This window comes from Rhagoletis zephyria, unplaced genomic scaffold, assembly GCF_001687245.7.
Source record: "Rhagoletis zephyria isolate East Lansing unplaced genomic scaffold, Rhagoletis_zephyria_1.1 Rzeph_scaffold_00218, whole genome shotgun sequence".
Taxonomy (NCBI): domain Eukaryota; kingdom Metazoa; phylum Arthropoda; class Insecta; order Diptera; family Tephritidae; genus Rhagoletis; species Rhagoletis zephyria.
In genome coordinates, this window is record NW_016157302.1 from 123,115 (window position 1) to 141,661 (window position 18,547).

Below are 18,547 nucleotides of genomic sequence, written 5' to 3' on the forward strand. Positions count from 1 at the left end.
AGTCATGAACGACTTCCATACAAATGGAGCCCAAAGTCATTTAAGACGTAACTTTTCCGTACAAGACTCTTAAGTGACTAATGCATGACATTCGCTACGGGGAATAGCCGAGTTTGTGTTGCTGCTTTGCGTGTATTTCGTCATTTAAGCGAGTGTTCTTTTGTAGCTCGGTTGCAAAAGAATGGACCTAATATTGAAAATTTGTACACGGGGTAATATAGGATCACTGAAAATAACTGTTCCATTTGGCAATATCTTAAAGGTTAGCTTAAAACCGTCGGAGCTTACAGTATTATGGCAATATTTAAAATAAATTTTATGCTTTTCATCTTCTCTACCCTGCAAAAAATTTAACTAATCCGAGTACAATAGAGCTGCAAAACTATCGATTGTACTATCGATAGTATCGATAGTTTCATTTTTGGAAAAACATCGATTGTTTTCGGGCTGCAGTCGATAGTTTCGATAGTGCCGGTGCACTGAAATTTCGTGATCTTTACTTAAATAAGTGACGCTGTGAATTTAACTAAGGAAAATAATTAGAAATTCACGTTTAAGATGTAATATTTATACTTACATATGTGCAATATTTTCATTTACATATGTACATAAATATGTATATATTATACACATTTTGTTCGGAGTTGAAGTTTCCGTACATATACAACACGATAGTATACGATACTATCGAAAATATCGATAGTATTTTTCAAACTATCGAATGGCGTCACTATCGATAGTTTTGCAGCTCTAGAGTACAATCGCAAAGGAACTGTTCGCTTTTTTTCCAACGTGTTCTATGAAGAGACAAAATGCCCTCCTTTATACCCAAACGAGTATAATAAGCGAGTAGTCGCTGTAAAAAAAATTAAAATTTGCGCCACCTGCGATCCAAATCGGTGCTCTCAGGTTTTCTAATCGAATACTCCCCCTATAAGCTCTATAAAAAATTTCGTTGACTAAAGGCTCAGTTAGTCTAGACTTAACTGACGTAAGAAATCGTCAATGATTACTCAAACCGTCAACTTAGCCCGAAGCGAAAATATTTTGTTTTTGTATTTTCCGCTGTAAGCAGCCGCGCTTCCACTCCGCAGGGTCTGGTCAAACCAACATCGAGAAAAATATAGAAAAAATGTTTTTCTTAACAGCGGTCGCCCCTCGACAGGCAATATATATATTTTTTAATTTCATCTGAACCACTGTATTAAACTGTCAATGTTTCTATCTACACAATAGATCTGTTTTCATATTTTCCAGTAAGGAACTATCCAGTAACTTGTCAGTAACCAAATTTCGGAGAGTATGCGAATATTTACTCCCAATATGAGAAACATGAGAAAGTACGAAAACGTAACACCATGATACAAATATTTAAAGGTAGTTTCACTTCTTCTTATTATCCGCCATTGCTCCCATTTGACGTAAACTGTGCTTTTGACGTTTTCTTTTAAATTAAAGCTACCACATTCTTTGAAGAAACTAAAAAGTGGTTTTTTACTTAAAAAAAATATTCCAAAATTATTTCAAGGAATATATTTTGAGCATCATTTTATAGCGAGATTTTAGTGGTTTATTTCTAAAATTAATTATAAAACGGAAGGCTAGTAAAATACTCCTATTATATTACACATGGATAATCTATTTGTTTATGCAATTATTTTCATCATTATTTAGTACGATTAGCTGCATATTTCGGGATGGCCACGTGCATTGGTGAAGTACCAAGGTGTTGTTTGCTTGTTCCAACAGCTTTTCGGGGGAAAATTTTCAGCCTAGGGACGGATGTGCCCAATCTAAGCGAAACGCTGCACCAGCAGCAGTAGAGCGAGTAGTTTATCTGTCTATGAACTATAACAAGGAGCTCTAAGAATTTGTACATTTTTTTACCTGCCTCTATGTTTATGCTTCCATAGTGCTTTCATTGACGATAAGCTACTTTTTAACTATTCCTTTGTTCATATGTCCTCTAAAAAGGATCCAAATTAAAGCAACATCCTAATATCTATAATAATATCTCATGGAACAAATTTTTTGCGGTAAGGTAATTTAAGGTATTTTAAATTAATACTCTCTTATTAACAGCTATGCTAATACGATGAATTAAGTAAACTTACCTTGCGTGTTGTTATTTTTTAATGCATAAAAAATTCCTTTAAAAATAATATAATTTCCAAAACAATAATTTGTTGAGGTGGCAGTGATACTCGAGCAATTTACGAAAAGTATAAACGTTATAAGCACAGTTTATGTAAAAAAATTTCAAAGTGAAACTACCTTCTTTTTTGTATCATGGGTAGAACCGCTGAGAGGCACTTTTAAAATTCTTGACGTTTCCAAGCAATTTAATTTTTAAGTTTAGTCACAAACTCACACACACATTTTCATTTTCAATCTCAAGCAACAACAATTTAAATTTTTTATTTTAAATTTTATATGATTTAAAAGTCCGGCAAACTTCAAAAAAAAAATCATGGCCGCCAAATTGAGAGAGCGTTTCTACCTTGCTATGTCTTTATCATTTTAAAAACCTACACACACATACCTTGTTTATACCGACACATAAAGCGGTTTGACCCAGTTCGCTGTGATTCAAAATGGAAGCATAAACCAACTTTCAATACGCTCAGAAATTCAAAAGTGTGTTGACTCGAATTTGTTTTCAAATCGCTTTTTTATTTCTCACATCGTTTAGAAAACAGGTATAAACACATCACTCATTTGAAGCGAAGTGAAAAAAGGCTGGTTTTCTTTATACAGCCCGTTTTAAATTCGAATTATTATTATAACAAATTTAAATTCTGGTTCGCTTTCATTTCGGTCCAAATTAATTATTAAGGAAATATCGAATAAAAATAACAAATTTTGTTTACTTTTGAATACGGTTTTATGCGAGTTCGCTATAACCACACAGGTATAAATGCTTGCAAGAAATATGTGTTGAGTCAAATCAGTTTTTTGTTAATACGGTTCTTGCGTTGGTATAAACAAGGTAACATTCTCATTTTCAATCTCAAACAACAATTGTGAACAATTTTATTTTTTTGTTTTCAATTTTATATGATTTTAAAATGCTTGCAAACGTCAGAAAAAAATAATGGCCGACGAAATGAGATAATAAATTTAGCGGTGTTAAATCGCACGATCTTGGAGGCCACGCCACAGGCCCACAACGCGAGATAATGCGCTCACCAAAAGTTTCCTTCAATAAATTGATTGTTTCGTTGGCTGTATGGCAAGTAGCTCCTTCTTGTTGGAACCAAAGGTCGTCCAAATTAAGATCCTCCAAATCAAGCACGAAAAAGTCATTAATCATGGCTCTATAGCGTTCCCAATTGACTATAACATTATGGCCGGCTTCATTTTTGAAGAAATATGGACCAATGATTCCCTCTGCCCATAGAGCACATTAAACAGTGACTTTTTGAGGATGTAACGGCGTCTCAACAATGGCTTGTGGATTATCATTACTCCAAATGCGATAATTTTGTTAACGTACCCATTCAACCAAAAGTGAGCTTCATCGCTGAATAAAATGTTCGTGTGAAAATCGGAATTGGTGGCCATCTCGTTTTGGGCCCACTCACCGAACGTGCGACGCACTTGATGGTCGTTCGGCTTCAATTCTTGCACGAGTTGGATTTTGTAAGCCCGCAAACCAAGATGATTCCGCAAAATCTTCCATAAAGTGGACCGGCACAGCTCCAACCATTCGGGTCTTCTTCGATTCGGGTCTTCTTCGATACTCTGCTCCACAGTATCAATATCGTCTTCGGTGCGCACTGTACCGCATCTCTGAGGATGCGCATTATCCACTAGAGTAAACGTGGTGCGAAACCGATCCATGCTTGCTCGAATTACCGACTCTGCTGGGCGATTATGTCGGCCGAATATTGGACGCAGCGCGCGATGCGTCGCTCGAACCGAACCAGTATTCTGGAAATAAATTTGCACGATTTGCAAACGTTGTTCCGGAGTAAGTCTGTTCATTATGAAATGGCACACCAAACTGAGTATAAATCAAGTAACAACTGTCGAAAAGACCAACTCCGAAAAGAGTATTGCCTCATTGAAAACCACACGTCTAAAAAAAAACTCCCTTTATATGGTAGCAACCCAAAATTAAAAAAAAGTGTCACGCCATGAAGTAGCATTCAAGTAGATAAACTGATCTCGCCTGTGTTAATAATAGGACGTTCGTTTAAAATCTCCAGTTCTCTCATAAGAGAAAAATATCCAGAATAGTACGCGCACAGAAAATTTGCAGAAACTTGCAAGTTAGACGAACAGCTGATAGAATTTTTGCTTACATTCAAAAGTGTAAAATTTAAAAAACTCATCACAAAGTGTTATCCTGACACAGTTTATTGATTAAACGAATAACTACTTACTTCTTACAAGTTTAATTAGTCGCATTTTATCATTTTTAACTTTTTGTTGGCAAATTGATGTTGGCAAAATTTTTTCCAGCAGAAACTAACAGCTTCCCCTTACTTTGCAAGTTTTTTGCGTACGCGAAAGCAAAAAAAAACTAATCGTTTTTGATAACTTTCAATAATTAACAGGCACGCGAATGCAACTAATGTTTCAACTTTCTAGGCAACAAAGAAGTCGCTTGCCCCATGTTGGCAGTAGGTCAACGTTAGCCAGGCGATTTTATCTCGATGGAACTCTGATTATCTGCTAGTGTGTTTGAGAATTCAGAACAAACATAAGTTAGTGTGATGTAAACAAGTGCAATAACGGTGTTTTCATTTCTAGTAAAAAAAGTCTAGATTTTTTGTTGCATAAGGACGAATAGCTACTAAAAGGTCCTTTTAACATTTTATTCCCGAACATCCTTGACAATTTGCAATACGTATTTTTGAAAACAATTATGTTAAGGACTAATATACACAGGACCACATCCTCGAATTTCGCCCTTCCAACTTTATTAGCTTAGCAAAATAAATTTAATTAAAAGGACATTTTCGGCCTTGTTGGCCAAAAGACTTAAATTTGAGGCATTTCATGTCACTGCGGCCACCTCTGTGCGCGACCTCTATAGATTTGGATGAAAGTTGAAGAGATTGAAGGTCTAGGTGACATGAATGTACGTGCAGCATATTTTGCTGATATGACGTAGGGTTGCCTATTTACACGGGATTTAAATTTTATGAAAACGTCATGCATACCTTTCTTTAAAGTGCTGTACCTTGGAAACCTTTTAACGCAGCTTAATGAAACAAAATGTATTTCTTCCGTCTTATTATGGGCTATAATTGTGCTTTTATTACATTAATGTGCAATGTATAAAAAACAAAAAAAAATTAAGTAAACATTTTTCTTTTTGATATTTTTTTTTGATTGTAGCATATTTAAAAATGTTTCTTTTTACATAAATACATTGTCTATAATGTCAACTTTAAGTACCCAAATGGGCATAATGGGCTACTTATGCATTTGGACTCTAGATCGTCTAACGCTAGAGCAATATGATAAATAGACATTGAAATTTTATGAAATTGTATATTTTTGAAAGAGGAAAGGTGTGTAAAAAGCAAAAACAATATGAATAAATCGTATTAACTTACCTAAAGGTCTGAAATCATGAAAATCCCTTCAAGGAAATGGCAGAATTGAGCTTTGTTGGAAGTTCGCATGGGAAATCTGCTTACGACGTGATTGGAGGACATTTTAAGAGACTGGCAGCTAGAGCAAGTATTCAACTCCTGATGTTACAACAAACTCGTACACCCGAAGCCCTCTACCAATGGGATACATGTAAAAAATAACTGCAACTAACTTTTCAGTGGACTTTATTTTGACTATGACTACGTGCCAATTACTTTAATCTTATTTTAAGCTAGTTTAAAAGTTTAAATAACATCAAGTTAGGGAACTTCATATCCTTTAATCAATAAATATCTTTAAATCAATAAATATTATTTTTCTTTTTAGTTCTTATTGTAATAAAAGGGTGTTGTTGTTTTTTTTTTAACTACGATTTTATTACTCATTAGGTTTATTTTTTTACACACCTTTCCTTTCCTTCTTTTAATAAAAGGACTAACCTTGAAGCTATCATGGGAGGTCTAATATCCTTTCGCAATGAGCGTTGTTCATGTTGATGTTGTTGATGTTTCGGTTTCATTGCAAAAGAATATTAGATCTCTAATGATAGCTTCAAGGTTAGTCCTTTAATTAAAACAAGAAAATGGAAAGGTGTGTAAAAAAAACAAATGAGTAATAAAATTATAACTTTAAAAAACCAACAACACGCTTTTTTACTATAAGAACTAAAAAGAAAAACAATATTTATTGATTTAAAGATTCTTTAAATAAGGATATGAAGTTCCCTAACTTGATGTTATTTAAACTTTTAAACTAGCTTAAAATAAGATTAAAGTAATTGGCACGTAGTCATAGTCGAAATAAAGTCCACTGAAAAATTAGTTGCAGTTATTTTTAGAGGCATCCCATTGGTAGAGGGGTTCGGGTGTACGAATTTGTTGTAACATCAGAAGTAGAATACTTGCTCTAGCTGCCAGTCTCTTAAAATGTCCTCCAATCACGTCGTAAGCAGATTTCCCATGCGAACTTGCAACAAAGTTCAATTCTGCCATTTCCTTGAAGGGATTTTCATGATTTCAGACCTTTAGTAAAGTTAATACGATTTATTCATATTGTTTTTGTTTTTTACACACCTTTCCTCTTTCAAAAATATACAATTTCATAAAATTTCAATGTCTATTTATCATATTGCTCTAGCGTTAGACGATCTAGAGTCCAAATGCATAAGTAGCCCATTATGCCCATTTGGGTACTTAAAGTTGACATTATAGACAATGGTTTTATGTAAAAAGAAAAATTTAAAAAAATGCTATAATCAAAAAGAAAAATGTTTACTTATTTTTTGTTTTTATACATTGCACATTAATGTAATAAATGCACAATTAAAGCCCATAATAAGACGCAAGAAATACATTTTGTTTCACTAAGCTGCGTTAAAAGGTTTCCAAGATACAGCACTTTAAAGAAAGGTATGTATCACGTTTTCTTAAAATTTAAGTCCCAGTTTGTGAATATATTGTACGAAGAAAAGTTTTTACTTAAAGTTAAATAAATGTTTTCTTGATCGCGAAATCTATATATATAAATGTGAATGTCTGTTTGTTTATTACCTTATAACTTTTGAACCACGACACGGAATCGCACGAAACTTTGCACACTTATTTGTTTTTACCACGGGAAGGTTATAGGTATGGTTTTATTTGTAAATATGGTGTCAATTTTGCGAGAGGCGTGGCACCTCCCATAGGCCTTCAAATTTTTAATCAGCTATACCTTCGGAACCACAAGTCACATAAACTTGAAACTCGGTATGCAGACATATCTATGGTAGGTGCTTATAGCAAGGTATATATAAATGAGTTTGTAAATGGGGCGTGGCACATAATACAGGCGTGGAATTTTTTATCAACCATAACTTCGGAACCACAAGTCACATGACCCCTTTAATTCCTTTTGATATGCCTTTCGAATTTAAAAGACTGCTTAGCTTTTGCAATGACAATCAACAAGAATGCCTTAAAGTAAAAATCAAAACTTTATCAAAAATAAAGTGTATGATAATTGCATTGGAAAATACATTAATAGATGTTTTGAAGTATTAAAAACATGCTGTGAAATAATATTAGAGTTATTATTCGTAAGAAATTAGATAGTTAAAATTTGGATATTAAAGCATTGGTATTTCTTTTATTATATAATTTATTGGAGATATTTCAACCTAAATAAAAACACCTGCAGTGCCAAAAAAATATTATTGCATTTCATTCCATAACNGGATATTAAAGCATTGGTATTTCTGTTATTATATAATTTATTGGAGATATTTCAACCTAAATAAAAACACCTGCAGTGCCAAAAAAATATTATTGCATTTCATTCCATAACACCCAAGCTATGGAACTGTCCTACCATATTCTGCTATCACGGATATAGTAAATTTAGAACAGAAATAAAATATAACATCTTTAATTAAAGTATTTTTCATATTTGTATAAAGACGTGGGGTAAAACCCGCGGGTAAAAGCTAGTAATAAATAATTCGTTAAATATTCAAAACAAGGCTTTACAGAAAATAAGAAAACGGCTTTATTGTTTACAAATAACAAAAAAAACTATAACTAGGAGATCCGACAAGGGCACGACCTTCTCCCATCTGTTTAATGGATGAAATTTACTTTGTATGAAATTTAACCTGTTTGAAAATATTAAAATTTCTGGCCAGGATATTTTTAATTAAATATTAAAAAAATATATAAATTACACATATCGAATCAGAAAGCTTATCGAAAGCAGAAAGCCTATAGAATGTGTTAAACGGATGAGGGAAAATTACTATTATTACTCACCCGTTCATACCTGCCAACCCGATAGGTAGGCCAGGATAAAAAAGCAAACCCAACGTTTTCACATTATATAGGCTTAATACTTTCGATTGGTATATAATTTGTTCATTAAACAGATGAGTATAAAATTAAAAAATAATAATAATTTTTTAATATTTAATTGAAAATATCCTGGTAAGGATTCTTTCAGCCAAGCCACTCGCGAAATATTTATTAACACGCTAAATTTCATACAAAATAGATTTCATCCATTAAACAGATGCATGAAAGTCGTGCCCTTGTCGGACCTTAGTAGCATTAACAGATTTTTTATGCGCGAAATCAGTACGGTAGACTCTTTCACGCTAAAAAATCAGTATCTACTTTTCAGTACATTTTTATTCAAAGCAAAATTATGAATGTAAGTAACAGACAATACTTTAAAACGCCAGAGTACTTGTTTTTAACAATATTTTGGTATATAAATTAAATATAGTTCATAAAAAATAAAAGTGTTATTCATTTTAGCATGAGTATTGTACACAGAAGCCAATAAGTTATTTTATATTTATGGCATTTTTGAATAGCAATAATGAGAACATTTCCATCTTCAGTGTTTAAATAGTCAAAGAATTCTATACATTTCATTATACCTTTCATTATACCTTTCATTATACCTTTCATTATACCTTTCATTATACCTTTCATTATACCTTTCATTATACCTTTCATTATACCTTTCATTATACCTTTCATGAGCATGAAATGGCATTATAACTTTGGTCCGATGTTTGTAAGTACCAGAATAAGAAAAGAAATGTATACTTAAATGATCAGAACGTCGAGCTGAGTCGATTTAGCCATGTCCGTCTGTCCGTCTGTCTGTCTGTCTGTCCGTCTGTTTGTATGCAATCTAGTCTCTCAGTTTTCGAGATGTCCAAATGAAATTTGGTAGGTGGGTGTATTTTTATATTGTATTAATCATTTGTCGGAACCGGAAGAATCGGACCACTATAACATATAGCTCCCATACAACTGATTGTTCAGATATGAGATTTCTCGTTATACCTTCTCTATTTATGCTTCTAAGAACATGAAATCTTGCAATACTTTCACCCATTATTAACAGAAAACTTGGAGTGAAAATTACAAAGATCGGGTCACTATAACCTATAGCTCCCATACTACTGATTGTTCAGATATGAGATTTCTCGTTATACCTTCTCTATTTATGCTTCTAAGAACATGAAATCTTGCAATACTTTCACCCATTATTAACAGAAAACTTGGAGTGAAAATTACAAAGATCGGGTCACTATAACCTATAGCTCCCATACTACTGATTGTTCAGATATAAGATTTTTCGTTATAACTCCTCCACTTAAGGAGCTAGTAACATGAAATTTTTCACTATTGTCACTCATTATCAAAAGAATACTTTCAATGAAAATGGCGAAAATCGGGTCGCTATAACCTACAGCCTCCATACAACTGATTGTTCAGATATGAGATTTTTTGCCATAACTTCTCCATTTATGCAGCTACACATGCAAATTCTCACCATTTTCATTCATTATTAACAGAATATTTACAGTGAAAATAATAAAGATCGGGTCACTATAACATATATCTCCCATTCAACTGATTGTTCAGTTGTNATACCTTTCATTATACCTTTCATGAGCATGAAATTTTGTAATATTTCCAACTATTATCAACAGAATTCTTGCAGTGAAAATAGCAAAGATCGAGTCACTTTTACATATAGCTCCCATACAACTGATTGTTCAGATATGAGATTCTTTGTTATAACTTCTCCATATATGCAGCTAGAAACATGATATTTCGCACTATTTTCACTTATTATCAACAGATAGTTTACAGTGAAATTAACAAAGATCGGGTCACTATAACTTATATATTGCCTCCATACAACTGATTGTTCAGATATAGGATTTTAATGTAAAACTAATTTATTTGGACAGCTAAAACCGATTAATTTCGTAAGCTATTGTATAAATAATAATACAAAGTCTACTGAGAAAATCGGCAAAATCTATGCTGTATAAGCTTTATCTCTTATACCACTGATTGTTCCTATACCAGTTTTTGCAATATATCTCCTTTATGTAGGAGGCTAAACCCATTACATTGTGTTACCGGTTTACATACCGATCACCCAGCAGTGAGAATCACTTAGATTGGTGCTATATAAGGTATATCTTCCATACCTCTAATTGTTTAGATACGATTTTTTATATATGTAACTCCTCTATCTATGTGTGCTGTGAATATATAAATTTTTTCAAATACAGTAATCAGTTAAAGTAAAGTTTTCAGATGTTCATGAAAGGTATGAAGCCTTCGGCATAGCCGAAGACAGTGCTGTTTTTACTTGTTATAAAATTACTTTTAATATGAAGTTCACTTTAAAAAATTTTAACTAGAAGCCGGTTTCTCTCTTTGCGCCAGGAAGCAAACTTTATACTCAAGATCCTCTAAGTTGCTTCGTTTGGTTTAAAAAAAGATACATATTTTTTCAAACTGTGGAAAAGTACCACTATTTAAGGATTTCGTCTATATAAATTTGTTAATTTACTTAAACTTTGAAAACAAAAACAAACAGCAGAAATAGAATTAAAAATATATAAAGAAATATGTGCTTTCTAAGGAAATCAGATATTTCTTATTCTATTCTCAACTTATAAATATCATATTGGTATGTATGTATGTATGTACCAGGGATGTTGCGAATGATTCGCATCATTTTACTCATTTGCATTCGACACTCGCCTTAGCATCAAATGATACGAATGTTTTGCGAATCCGAATGTGTACTCTAATATTGTTGAAATGGCTCTAACAGCCCAGATCTGTGCACTTGTTAAATATAAAATTTTTATAATTTGCAAATGTTTTTATTATTTATCAAGAATTGGAATTCTCGCACAGTAATCAACAGTTCTTTTCTTGATAAATTATCACGATTGAAAATGCTATTGACAAGCGCTTACAAATTGAAATTTCATATGAAAATTATAAATTTTGTATATAAAAAAATTGGTTTATATCATTTAAATACTGCATGTGCCAGCATTTGAACCTGGGACACACAGAATTTATAGCCGACATCTCTACCTATTCTGCTACGGCAGTCAAAAACCTTTTTGGTTTTAAATTCATATTTTTCATATGGGACAATGAAATCAGTTCCCCTCTTATGGAAATCGTAGAGGTTTTTATTTTATAAATATTGACACAGAAAGCAATACGAGCTTTTACTTGATAGAAATCTTGATAAAATTTCTTTACAAATAATTTACCAATAAAACACAGAATTGGGCGGTAAGTCAGTCTAACCAGGGCGCGGGCAATAACCGGCTTTTAGCTTCAGGCGCTAAACGGTTAAGTAGTATATAAAGCAACATTGATGGGCCTTGAAAAAGTACTGCTAAACGTCTTATAAGCAACCTAGAAATAATTTTAGATTCCTCCAGCGAAAGCGAATCTGTAGATTCTGGAAACATTAAAAAATGTGAAATTAAAGCTCAATTGCAGGCCTATCCTAAAGAAAAACGAGCTCATCTCGGTGAAAATCCTCTCGATNGAAAAAGTACTGCTAAACGTCTTATAAGCAACCTAGAAATAATTTTAGATTCCTCCAGCGAAAGCGAATCTGTAGATTCTGGAAACATTAAAAAATGTGAAATTAAAGCTCAATTGCAGGCCTATCCTAAAGAAAAACGAGCTCATCTCGGTGAAAATCCTCTCGATTGGTGGAAAACTAAACTAAAATACTACAAATTGACAGATCTGGCACGCAAATATTTGAGCGCTCCACCCTCCAGCGTTCCAAGTGAGCAATTGTTCAGTGCAGCCGGCCTTATATACGAGCTCTAAGAAATCGCCGCATGGGAGAAAAGGCAACAAAATTACTTTCTTGAAATAGAATATGCCCCTTTTAAGCTTTGACTACTACATTAAAACACTGTAAAGGTTATGCACTCGTTCATTGTTCTAATAATTTACAAAATTTTTAAGTAATAAAAACGATGACTAAGTTGATTATAGCTTTTTTAATGTTATTCCTATCATGAAAAATATTACCTTCGAAACATCCCTAGTATGTACATATGCATTGTCACTATAACGCAGTTAATTGCTTTCCTGACAACCCAGTTGGAACAGTAGTAATGCATTACATGCGTGATAAATAATATTATATATATCTAATGAATTCTCGATTATATTACTGCTAACTATGTAATCAACATTCTCATGTATTCAAAAAGTTCAAAAAATTTCATATTAAAACACATTCATTTCTCCATTCTAGGTAATGCAAAATTGAATGCCCCACTTTTCTTAGGACATCGCCCTGGGAAATGCACTTTCGAATGTGAAAAGGGTTAATTTACTGATTATTTTTTCGATTACTATACATTACATTTTCCCACTGGGAAATGTCGGCTGCGGCGTGGCGTGAAGACTACCGCTTCTGGTTCTGAGACCGCAGGTTCGAGGCCGCTTGGAGGTGGTTAGAATAAGGTAAGTCAATTATTTCAATTTAAATGATAATAATAGATTGGCTCCTACACATATGTTAGTGTTTGGCCGAGCTTCTTCTCCGATTTGTGGCATGCGCCTTGATGTTGTCACACAAAAGGGAGGGACCTACAGTTTTACGCCGACTCCGAACGGCGATTATATTTTTATGAGAAGCTGTTTTTCATGCCGAGGGGCGACCGCTGTTAAAAAAAAAACTTTTTTTTATGTTGGGTTGAACCGGGCTTGAACCCAGACCCTGCGCATTGCTAACCACTTTAATTTAAATATTAACTTTAATTTGGAGGTGGTTAAAGTAAAGTAAGTAAGTTAATTATTTCAATTCAGATATAAATTACAAATTGTAAAATTAATTTCATATGGAAAAATTTAAATACTCAAATACCATAACAAATTAGGGAGATAAGTTTGACTTTCTTTTCAAAATACAAACCACCGGTTATCTTAAACAGGCAGCCTAGAAAACGGCCCTTATTCCGTTCACGGAGGATGAAATACAATTTCTTAATTTATTAAGAGCTGTATGAGCTTTATAACGACATGGACATAGTGCAGCGAATTAAAATACAGCGGCTCCGCTGGCTTGGCCATGTCGTTCGAATGGACACCGATGCTCCAGCTCTGAAAGTATTCAACTCGGAACCCGCTGGTGGTAGCAGAGGTAAAGGGAGGCCCCCACTTCGATGGAAAGACCAGGTGGAGAAGGACCTTGCTTCACTTTGCATTTCCAATTGGCGTCAGTTGGCACAGAAAAGAAACGACTGGCGTGCTTTGTTGAACTCGGCTTAGGCGGTTACAGTGCCAAATAAGAAGAAGAAGAAAAATTGATTAAATAATTTTTGAGAAAAATTTTTCTTGATTTAAACCAACTTTTTCTTATTTATTTTAATGTATATCAACACTATGTATATCAAGAAAATATATTCTTGTTTATTTTAAAATTATATTTTCTTAGATTTTCTGGATAATAAGAATATGTTTTCTAAGTTCAAAAACAAGTCTCGATTTTCTTGTTACTGCTTTGTTTTAAGAAAAAAATTCTCTCCGTGTCATTGCTTCGTGTGTTTTGAAATATTTTTGTTTTTGACGCACGGTGTTATATCCAAACTATATGAATTGGTTTGCCTAATATTATTTCTGCAACTTTCACTGATTTTCAACTGATTTTGGACACTGATAGTTCCTAGATAGGAACTTTCAATGGAAATCAGGCATTATAGTAAACTAATTGGAAAAGTTTCGTTTTATGGGGTTGGGAATAAAACAACTTATTTTTCCTATATTTCTCACACTTTCATGCTTTATCGGCTATGCGCGGCAACTAAATCTTATCCGATCGCAGCAGCGTTACCGTTTTCAGTTCGTTTAATTACCCAGAAAGAAATATAAATTACCCACAAATCCCCACCAAAAGTTTTCAAATTCCACCCACAAACAAAATAAATAAGCTTTGTATTATATTTTAAAATATATAATTAGGGGATTCACAAGACGTATTAACCGTGTCGTAAAATCTTAAGCTTAACAGTTTTTTATGTAAAATAATGACTAAAATGGTTTTAGAGGATTTTTAACTACACCGAAAGTTTTTAAACTGATATAAAATATATAATTAGCCCCACTTCTCCACTGCTGGTTTGTTCCTATACGACGTGGTTATTTTATTTTCTAGTTCACTTCTGACTGTAAAGATTTGATAGGTTTACGAAGTTTTTAGAACCAATCGGTAACTCAAAGTAAAATAATTTCTGCAAACTACTGCACGCGGCGAACTCATACAATATCGGTATCGGTAGAGCAAAATCAAAAGTTACAATAACAACTTACAAGAATTGCCACACACGTACAACAAACACATCGTTTTTACATTAAGAACCATCGTTCCCCAAACATTACCCACAAAAATTAAAATTTCCCCGAATTTGGGGAATTACCCACAAAAAGGCAACGCTGGCTAAAAGGAAACTTTCTGTCTGGCGGTTAGAAATTCATTTTGAAGGGCCAGTCTATTTATGGTAAATTATATATGCATATACACATGGAATGGATGCGGTTTTTTACTCCACCATGGACCGTTGGACCGTGGAGGTATTACGAGAGGAAAAGGTGGGTCCCCAGTTTGAAAACGTTAGGAACCTCCGATCTACGTCTTGGACTGCAATGACGACATTATTGCCTCTAGATTACAAGCAGCTTTTAAACTGACTAAGAAATGGTGCTCTGAAAAGGAACTGTCAATAAACCCAACAAAGTCTCCCATCGTCCCCTTCACAGGCATGGCACCTCTAACCATTCTAATTGGCAATGAGGGTTGCTGGGGCGCCTTGTGAGTAAAAGGAGTGAAAGCCTTAAAGTGGTATTGATGGTTTTAAAACCATTCCTCGGGTACTCCGTTATCAAACTCGCAGACAAAATGCTATCGAAATCATCCTTCAACAATTCTTATAAGGTAAATCTTGAAAGGGCACTTGCTGGGAGTTAATCACAACGATGGCAAGGGCATCCCAAGTCTAGTATACTGATGAATGGCAATGCTGTGCCCGGAACTTACTCTGTGATAGTGGTGGCAAACTATCGATAGTGGGCGATATTTTTTTTTAAACTATCGATAGTCGCCTATTTTGAAAAATATTAAAATCTAATTGGGGCGCATTCATAGTCAAAACTAATTTGGCACTTAAAGTTGGTTGTAACTTTATTGACAGATAACCCATCCAAAATGATGTCAAAAAGGTGCAACGCATGATTCAATAATTAAAGGTTAGATAAATTGACAGTTGTCCCTCTCGCACCGCAGTGGAACTGTGTTGTTTCTTTGCAAATTTTCTTGAAAAAGTATAGCTTTCATGTGAAATAGAATTATCCGTTTTTGTACAATATGTGTTTGTATATGCATATAAAGCACATTTAACTGATGAAAACAAAAATTGTTTTTAAATTGGTTGTTTACATAAAACTCACAATAGTTTTATTTTATACCGCTAACGTTTAAAATGCCAAATATCCTGCAAATACATTAAAATTTACAAAAAGAATTTCACTACTAAATACCTACTTTGGGTACTTTTCTACTACCATTTTCGCACCAAGGGATTTCATTCTTCCCCTTTCTCTGTCCTTCGTAAATGCTACCTTTTGTAAGGAAGTGTCAAACCGCGGTTGTCAATAATTTAATTATTTAATCATGGGTACAATTAACTTTAGGTACCAACTTAATTTTGACTATGAATATGCCCCCATTGCGTTAAAAATAGTTTTTTAAAGACCCTTATGGCCTGAATAATAAAAGTATGATTTAAAAAACTAAACATATTTACGTATTCTGCTTTCTAAAGCCAATGGTTTTTATTTAAGGAACATAGCATGCCAACATTTTTAGGTTTAAGTTGCGATCTTTTTTCGTTTACTATTAAAGCTGCTTTACTGCACATTCGTTCCGATTCTACTGATGACGTTAGGCCAACATAGTTGCCATATATTCTTTTATATAAAAGTATTGCCGCTTTATACAATGCACATTCACCATTTTTGTGTCTTAAATTTGGACAATTTTCGATAGTTAAAATATTCGATTGAAAAACTACCGATAGTGAAAAAAACCAAAACCATCGATAGTATCGATAGTTTGCCACCACTACTTTGCGATTTCCCACGTATCATATATCGACGATTCTTACACGGAGAGAAATAATGCCTATTAAAAATGAATACTTTATATTTGATTATCGTTTAAAAATGTTCGAATTTAAAAATAATATTTTCATACAAAATTTATTACGCACGTATTTGACTGTTCACATCTGAGTATATATATGAGTGTACATACGCACCCCAAGCATGCAGAGCGCCGCTCTGAGAGCGGTGACAACATACACATTCATACATAGTACATGTTTATCCGTACAAATCGCGTGTTGTGGTGTTGATGGATATTCAACATTTGAAAGCAACCCTGCAAAAAGTGGGACTAGGTTAAATACTAGTACGGGCCCACGCTATCTAGTACACTAGTAACCAAAATGGTCCAAATATATGGAGAAAATATGGTTATATTAACATTGCGATGTCATTGGACCTGACCACCTCTGGTCCAACCCTGCATAACATGGGACCACTTCTGGTCCACCGCTGCATAACATGGGACCACCTAGACAACTACTCGTTTTGGACCATGGCACATTCGGCAGCCGAATCATGTTGCCGATGGGGCACGAAGAGGTGGTTCTTAACACATATATCAGTATTTTACGTTTGAAGTGGTTCAGGTAAGCATAACAAGTTACTAGTATGCAACCTAGTCCTTTTGCACATACTTTAAAACTACGACCCAGTAGACCACCTGGTCCTCAAATTTTTGCAGGGAAATTTATATGCCTGGGTGTATCTGAGTGCGCAAAGATGCATGCCACAATTTGTTGATATCCAGAGATGGTCAGGGCAGAGTGTCCAGATTTGGCGATTTCGCGCCAATTTGGCGATTTTGTTTTGATATTTGCACGTAAAAATTTAGGAAGTCGCCATTGGCGATTTTTGGCGATTTTTCCCTTTAAATAAATTTTTTCCAATTATAAAAACATACAAGACTTACCGCCCACTTCTGTGTTTTCTTGATAAATTTTTTTTAAAGAAATTTTATCAAGATTTTTATCAAGTAAAAGCTCCCTTCGCATTCTGTGTCAATATTTATAAAACAAAAAGCTTTACGATTTCCACATGAGTGGAACTGATTTCAATGTCACATATGAAAAATTGAATTTAAAAGAAAAAAGCTTTTGACTGCCGTAGCCGAGTAGGTAAAGATGTCGACTATAGGAGTGTACTCGTACGCCCAACTATCTAAAGTTTTAGAAAACTTTTACTGGTTTTGCGTTCTCGTACCCAAAAAACTTGCAAAGTAGGGGAAATTTAGAGAGCAAAATGTGAAAGAGAGCTGCAAATTTCTGCTGGAAAAATTTTTCCCAGCTAAAACTTGCAAGTAAGAAAATCAGTTTATCACAAACACATGTTTGTAAATAAACAAAAGAAAATATGGCCTTTTTGAGTTATTTATTGCAAATTTTATTATTAATGCTAGTATACAACGAAAAAGTGAGTAAATTTAATAAGCACAACGTTTGTTGAGTTTATTTTAATTTGCCATTAACATCCAGTTTGTTTACTTTAGTGTGTGCTGACTATGGTTGCCGTATGACATTTTTCGTTTGTACCATAATTTTCCTTTAAATATACCAATATAGTTTTAAATGCAGCATGCTGAAATGTTTTTTTTGCCGAAATTTTCGGTTTTGGTAGGTTGATTGTTGAAATGAAAATTTTATAATTTTAAAGCTACATTTGTAGCTATATCTATTACATTTTCTTTTTGGATCAATGATGGGTGTTTGGAGGAGATACTCTTGTTTTTGAATGCGTCACCATGTGATATCACAAATAATTATGAGAAAAATAACTTATTCATTCCGATATAATCAATTTGTATTTTAAAAAGGTTTTTCTTATTCAAAACTATTCAATTGTATAAAATGCCAAATCGGGGGAAAATGTACCAAGCAGAAAATAAATTGCCAAATTAATCACCAGTGGCAACTGTGCAAGTGATCAGCTGTTTC

General features: G+C 33.7%; 1 protein-coding gene across 1 annotated transcript in view; it reads right to left on the minus strand.

Annotated features, from left to right (window-relative positions):
- The window catches only part of LOC108358167 (muscle segmentation homeobox), a gene marked incomplete at its 5' end in the record, with an annotated part of 150,189 nt that overhangs the window by 80,161 nt on the left and 51,481 nt on the right, over positions 1-18,547 (minus strand). The gene's annotated exons all lie outside the window — the stretch shown is intronic.